The sequence below is a fragment of the Malania oleifera genome, chromosome 10 (genome assembly GCF_029873635.1).
Source record: "Malania oleifera isolate guangnan ecotype guangnan chromosome 10, ASM2987363v1, whole genome shotgun sequence".
Taxonomy (NCBI): Eukaryota; Viridiplantae; Streptophyta; class Magnoliopsida; order Santalales; family Ximeniaceae; genus Malania; species Malania oleifera.
The window spans coordinates 39,586,433-39,592,964 of record NC_080426.1 but is presented as its reverse complement, the minus strand read 5'-3'; positions in this window follow the sequence as shown (position 1 = coordinate 39,592,964).

The following is a 6,532-nucleotide window of genomic DNA, read 5'->3' as shown; positions in this document are numbered from 1 at the left end:
TTCATTACTTCCAAGCTAAAAAAACTCAAATATCTTCTCTCTATCTCTCTAGAACTCTCCCTACTCTTCATCTCTCTAGATTTCTTCGTCGTTCGTCGCGAGAATCATGAATCTGAAGTTACCACGAGGATCAGAAGGATTCTCTACAAGTTCTATGGATCGGAATCCCGTTTCGGAGATTTTTGGGTTTTGGCGTAAAATCGAGGTAAGGCTCAGTTTTCAGTTTTGATTCGGCAGTTTTGTAGGAAACAATCTTGTGAGCATCTTCTGTACTGTTGGTTGTAGGTTTTTGAATTCGGTTTGCTGTTTAAGGGCCTTAGAGTTTGAGATTTGTTATTTGGGGAAAGATAAGGGGAATTATGTTTATATCGGTTATTTTTGAAATCGGACTTAGTAGAACTGTGGTTCAAGGGCTTGTGTGTGTTTTGGCTACTCATTTGGGAGGATCTAACAGGGAAAACTATGGGTTTTTCATGATTACAGTTTTGTGAAAAAGGGGACGATGGGCTGCATCCCTAGTTTTGTTGAAAACCTAATGTATATGTTGATTTATACTATGTTACAGGGATGACCGTGCTTTGACTTGTTTAAACTGTATATGTTTGGAAAACCATGATTTTATATTACCAAATGGGTGTGGTTTGTTTGGTTATATGAGCATGCATGTGTGTGTGATTGGTTGAAATGCTAGTAGGAACACGGTTCCGAATTGTTCCAGGTACTGAGAGTGTCCGACTCTATATCTAAGGGCGTATGAAATCGCTGGCCATAGATTGGTAGAGTGTCCGACTCTATACTCGAGGGCATGAGCCTATTCCGGAAGATCAGGCCGAAGCGTGTGGATCCACCAGTTTAGCGCCGGTACGATGCCATGGGAGTCGGGGACTAGCCATGTGCCGGTGCCACCGTGTTCGCGGGTTGGCTACAGGCCAACGCCATATGTCGCGGGTCGGCTTCGGGCTGATGGGTGTGACGACACCAGGATTGCTGATCATGTGTGTGTGTGCGTGTATGCATTGTGTAAAATTAGTACTGGACTACATTTAACTGCGTGTATGTTGCATTATGATAACACTCAAATGCCAGACACCGATATAACATGTGTTTTTCCTTACTGAGAGGTGTCTCACCCCTACTGTACGTACATTTTTACAAGTCTTTCGAGTAACCGGAACTAGCGTCATGGTGTAGGGAGCCTAGTGGCCGGTGTACTACGGGTAGCGCTTGGGTAAGTGCTAGGACTTGTATTTTATGGGTTGCCGTTTTGAGATATGTTGGGCACCCGTTTGTACGTTATTTGATGGAACCTTGATTCTGTCATTGTATAGACTCTGGTATGGTACTATATGTATATAGTAAGACCTTATTCCATTGCGTTTGTTTTGTTATGTTTGGATATGTATAGGGTGCCTGGGAACCCCACGGGGTCGGACCCTCGTCCATTTTGTCTTGTATCTTTGGATGTTTTGTATGGTACATGGATTAGTTGGTTTGCATTTTCACCCCTCGGTCCCATTTTTAGGTTCGGGGCGTGACATCCAGTTATATAGACAATAGCAGAAAGTATGATTTATAGTAGTTTTCAGAATGACATGATTTCTAAAACCATAACACTCAGATAGATATTACAGATATTTTAGACAGATATTACAGATAGATTATACAAATATTTCAGACAGATATTACAGATATTTCAGTTCAAATTTATAGTGTTATGGTTACTTTGAAATCATGTTAAAATAACAAGATAAGTATATATATATATAAATAGTATTACACAGTATCAGATCCCTGAGGAAATTTCAGACAGATTCAGACAACAGAGCACAGTACCGTTGCTATTTCAGATAGAGTGCAACCACATAACTCAGATAGTATGTGGATTCCGTCTAACCGCACCAGGAGAGATTGCAATTTCCCCAGCAAACTGGGTTGAGGTGGCTGATTAGACGAGATAGATGTGGGGATTGCCTAGAGAGATTGTAGTGGGCTAGATTGACGGATAATAGAGATATAGATTGACTTGTCTAGTAGGCCAACCAGAGTAAGTCCTGCCTACGAGCCACACAACCCTATCATAAGGGGTTAAATCATGACGTACAGATCCTAGGGTATTATCTTAGAAGTTCCAATGTACAGATATATCACACAGCAACAGTTATATTATAATATTAGAAGTATATATGAATAGAAAATTCAAATACATAGTTGTATTTTAAATTATACCATGAGAGTTTTGTACAGTATACCAGCATATTTATTTTATAGTATCAGTATTATATCTGTATATTAAATGTGTAACTCAGTCGCCACACATTAGTAATAACATATTTCCTCTTACTGAGCGTTGTCTCATCCCAGTGACTTACTATTTTTTAGGAAATCCAGCTAGGCGAGCAGATTAGGCTCTCGGGTAGAGGACTGCTTATGTTGCCCTTATTGGAAAGGGTAGGTGTTCTTTAGTGCTAGTGGTTTGGGGTAGATTCCAAGTTTTGATGACGTCATTGGGCATTTTGGGATATATATGTATTTTGGGATTTATTGTTTTCTGGTATTGTATATAGATGTATATAGTTTTTGTGGTATGGATACAGGATTTTCATGGTGGTTTCTATGTTTTTCCTGAGGTGACGATTTCAGGAAAGTCATAGTAAGCTATCGATGAGTTGTGTGTTTAGGTTGTATGATTGGATTTTAGGTCAGGAACAGGGGTGATAGTTAATAGAGAATTTAAGGTTTTAGTTGAATGAAATAAATTAGATCTATACGGGAGATAGGATCCTAAAATAGTATTCTTTGTATTTATAGGATGGATCCAGGGAGTAGTGGTACGAATGCTGGAGGTGATAGACTAGGACCCTCCAATATAGGAGGTAGAGATACAGATGCAGTATTGTGCAGCGTCACCCAGTAGGTGATGGCTGAGATGGCTAGGGTCATAGGAGAGCGTGGCTGCACGATCGAGCAGTTTAAGCAGATGAAGCCTCCATCTTTTGTTGGAGGACCTGACCCGATTGTAGCTAAAAATTCGGTTTAGGATGTTGAGGAGATTTTGGCAGTGCTTGCATGTACAGACGAGTAGAAGGTGTCATTTGCGTCATTTAAACTGACAGGAGAGGCGAAGCGCTGGTGGAGGTCAGCGCGATTGATTGAGGAACAGAGGCCTGATCCAGTGCCAATGACGTGAAGTCGGTTTAAGGAGCTGTTCTTGGAGCGATATTTCCTTGCCATCGTTCAGAGTGCGAAGGCAGCAGAATTCCTGCATTTAGCTCAAAGGCAGATGACAATGTCGCAATATGCTGCACGATTTATAGAGTTGTCTCGATTTTCCCCACTTGGCACTAGATGAAGGGAAGAAAGCATAGAAATTTGAAGAGGGTCTACGACAAAATTTGTTTAAGCAAGTCATTGGTTTTCGGGCTCAGAAATTTGTAGAGGTGGTGGATAGAGCTGCCATTATCGAGAGTGGTATGTAGAGAGGTGTCATAGCTCAGAGTCAAAGGAAGGGGTCCACGCCTCAGGATTATCAGGTGAGTTCCAGCCAAGGCCCATGGAGAGGAGACCGGTATGGGGGTAGTTAGGGACGGATGATGGGGTGCGGTGGTCCTCAGGGTGGACGGGTTATTCTTACCTGTCCTAGATGTGGTTGGAGACATCTAGGTGAATGTAGAATGGGAGAGGATGTTTGTTACCGTTGTGGGAGACCCGGGCACAGGTCTTGGTCTTGTCAGGTCTTACTACCGATGCTTTGTTGATGGTTTTTCCAGTTTATCAGGTTCGCTGACGCGACTTACGAGAAAAAATGTAAGGTTTGAATGGACTGATGACTATGAGCAGAGCTTTCAAGAGTTGAAACAGAGGTTAGTTACTGCCCCAGTGTTGGTTATCCCTTGAGGAAAGGACGAATTTGTGATATACGGCGATGCATCTATGAAGGTTCTTGGGTGTGTGTTGATGCAACACGACAAGGTTATCGCGTATGCTTCTAGACAACTTAAAGAATATAAAAAGAACTATCCTGTGCATGACTTAGAATTAGTTGTAGTGGTTTATGCTTTAAAAATATGGAGGCATTATCTATATGGTGGGAAGTGCGAAATCTTCACGGATCATAAAAGCTTAAAATATTTCTATATCTAAAAAGAACTGAATATGAGGCAAAGAAGGTGGCTAGAACTAAGTAAAGACCATGACTGCACTATTAGTTACCACCCAGGGAAAGCGAATGTGATAGTAAATGCTCTGAGTAGGAAATCAGTGGGACCAATACTGGCAGTTATGGAGATTCAGCACCCGGTCCTAATGGATTTAGAGAGACTTGACATAGAATTAATAGAAGATAATCCCCAGACATTTATTGCTAGCTTGATTGTGCAGGCTACGCTATATGAGAAGATTAAGGTCGCTCATAGTGATGATGCAGAATTAGTAGAGGTAATAGTCAGAGTACAGGATGGTCAAGGAGAGGAATTCAGTATCTCTGAAGACGGAGCTCTGAGGTTTCGCACCAGATTGTGTGTGCCTGCAGATGATGATATTAGAAGAACAATTTTAAAAGAGGCTTATAGATCACTATACACAGTCCATCTTGGCAGTACCAAAATGTATAGGGATCTATGAGAGTATTTTTGGTGGAGTGGGATGAAAAGAGAAATTGCCAAATTTGTACAGCAGTGTTTGACATGCCAGCAGGTTCAGGCTGAGTACTAGAGATCGGTAGGGCAGTTGCAGCCACTCTTTATTCTAGAGTGGAAATGGGATCACATTTCTATGGATTTTATTACTGGGTTACCATCAGTACGACAGGGATTGGATGTTATTTGGGTGATCATTGGTCGTTTGACGAAGGCCGCTTATTTCATCCTTATTAAAGTCAGCTATTTCATAGAAAGATTGGCAGAAATATATGTTCAGGAAATAGTTCGTGTCCATGGTGTATCGGTATCCGTAGTCTTAGGCCGAGATCCTTGGTTTACTTCACGATTTTGGAAAAGCTTTCTGGCGGCTATGGATACACAGTTAGCATTCAGCACTGCTTTTCACCCTAAGATAGATGGTCAGACTGAAAGGACAATCCAGACATTATAAAATATGCTTCGGGCATGCGTGCTAGATTTTGGGGGTAGCTGGACCCAATTCATGCCGCTAGTTGAGTTTGCTTATAATAACAGCTATCAGACTAGCATAGGCATGACACCTTATGAGACATTATATGGCAGAAGGTGCCGTTCTCCTTTTTTCTAGGATGAAGTAAGCAAGAGGCGAGTTTTGGGTTCGAAAATAGTACAGCAGGCATATGATAAGGTCCGACTAATTAAAGAAAGAATCAGTACCACGCAGAGTCGGCAGAAAATTACGTAGACACTCGCCATTGAAAATTAGAATTTGATGTGGGGGATCGGGTATTCTTGAAGGTAGCTCTTCTGAGAGGAAATATGAGATTTGGAAATAAGGGCAAGCTGAGCCCTAGGTTTGTTGGCCCTTTTGAGATACTAGAAAGAGTGGGGTCAGTTGCCTATAGGCTAGCTCTGCCACTTGCCTTGTCTAGGATACACGACATATTTCATGTAGTTACGCTAAGGAAATAGGTCCCAAACCCGTCCCACATAATCAGTTATACAGAAATAAAGCTTAAAGATTCATTAGTCTATGAGGAAGCACCAGTACAGATCTTAAACCGAAAGACACAAGCATTGCGTACCAAAGAAATTCAGTTGGTGAAAGTTTTGTGGAGAAATCATGTTATAGAAGAAACTTCTTGGGAGCTTGAGGATCAAATAAGACATAAATTGTCACACCCCGAACCTGCAGGTGGGTCCCAAGTGTGAATATAGTAACCTAACCTGTCTCTGTATTAATTCAAATATACATGATACAATACAATAAGAGGGTCCGACTCCGTGGGGTACACAGATGCCCTATACACATACACATATACATCTATACTCATAAGTTACGCAGCAAAATACAGTCTTCCCATACATAAACAGTACCATACCAGAGTCTACACAAAACTAGGATATACATTCCCATAATTACAACATACTCCGGGCGCCTACAAAAACCATCCCGACAACCCGGATACAAAAACTCATATTTAACAGGTACTAGCAATAGCTAATGACACCCCCACTTCTGAATGCTAGGATGCTAAACACGGCTACCTGATGGACCTGAAAAAAACATTTGTACGTACATTCAAGGTGAGACACCTCTCAGTAAGGAAGAAAGTAGGTTATATCAGTGTGTAGCATACCAGTGTTATTTTATATAAAACATAACACTAGACAATACGATACAGTTTCGAAACATTTCCACACAGATCCATACAGTTCCAATATTTTCACAAATGCATTCCAGTGCATACGATACCCAAAAACATACGGTCAGTGTCGTCACACTAATACACAACTACGCTATGAAACCCGAAGCTTCAAGAGATTACATTGCCAATACGATGTAGCTCACACAAGTACGCAACTACGATATGAACTCAAGTTTCACAGCGATTACATTGCCATACAAGGTGGCT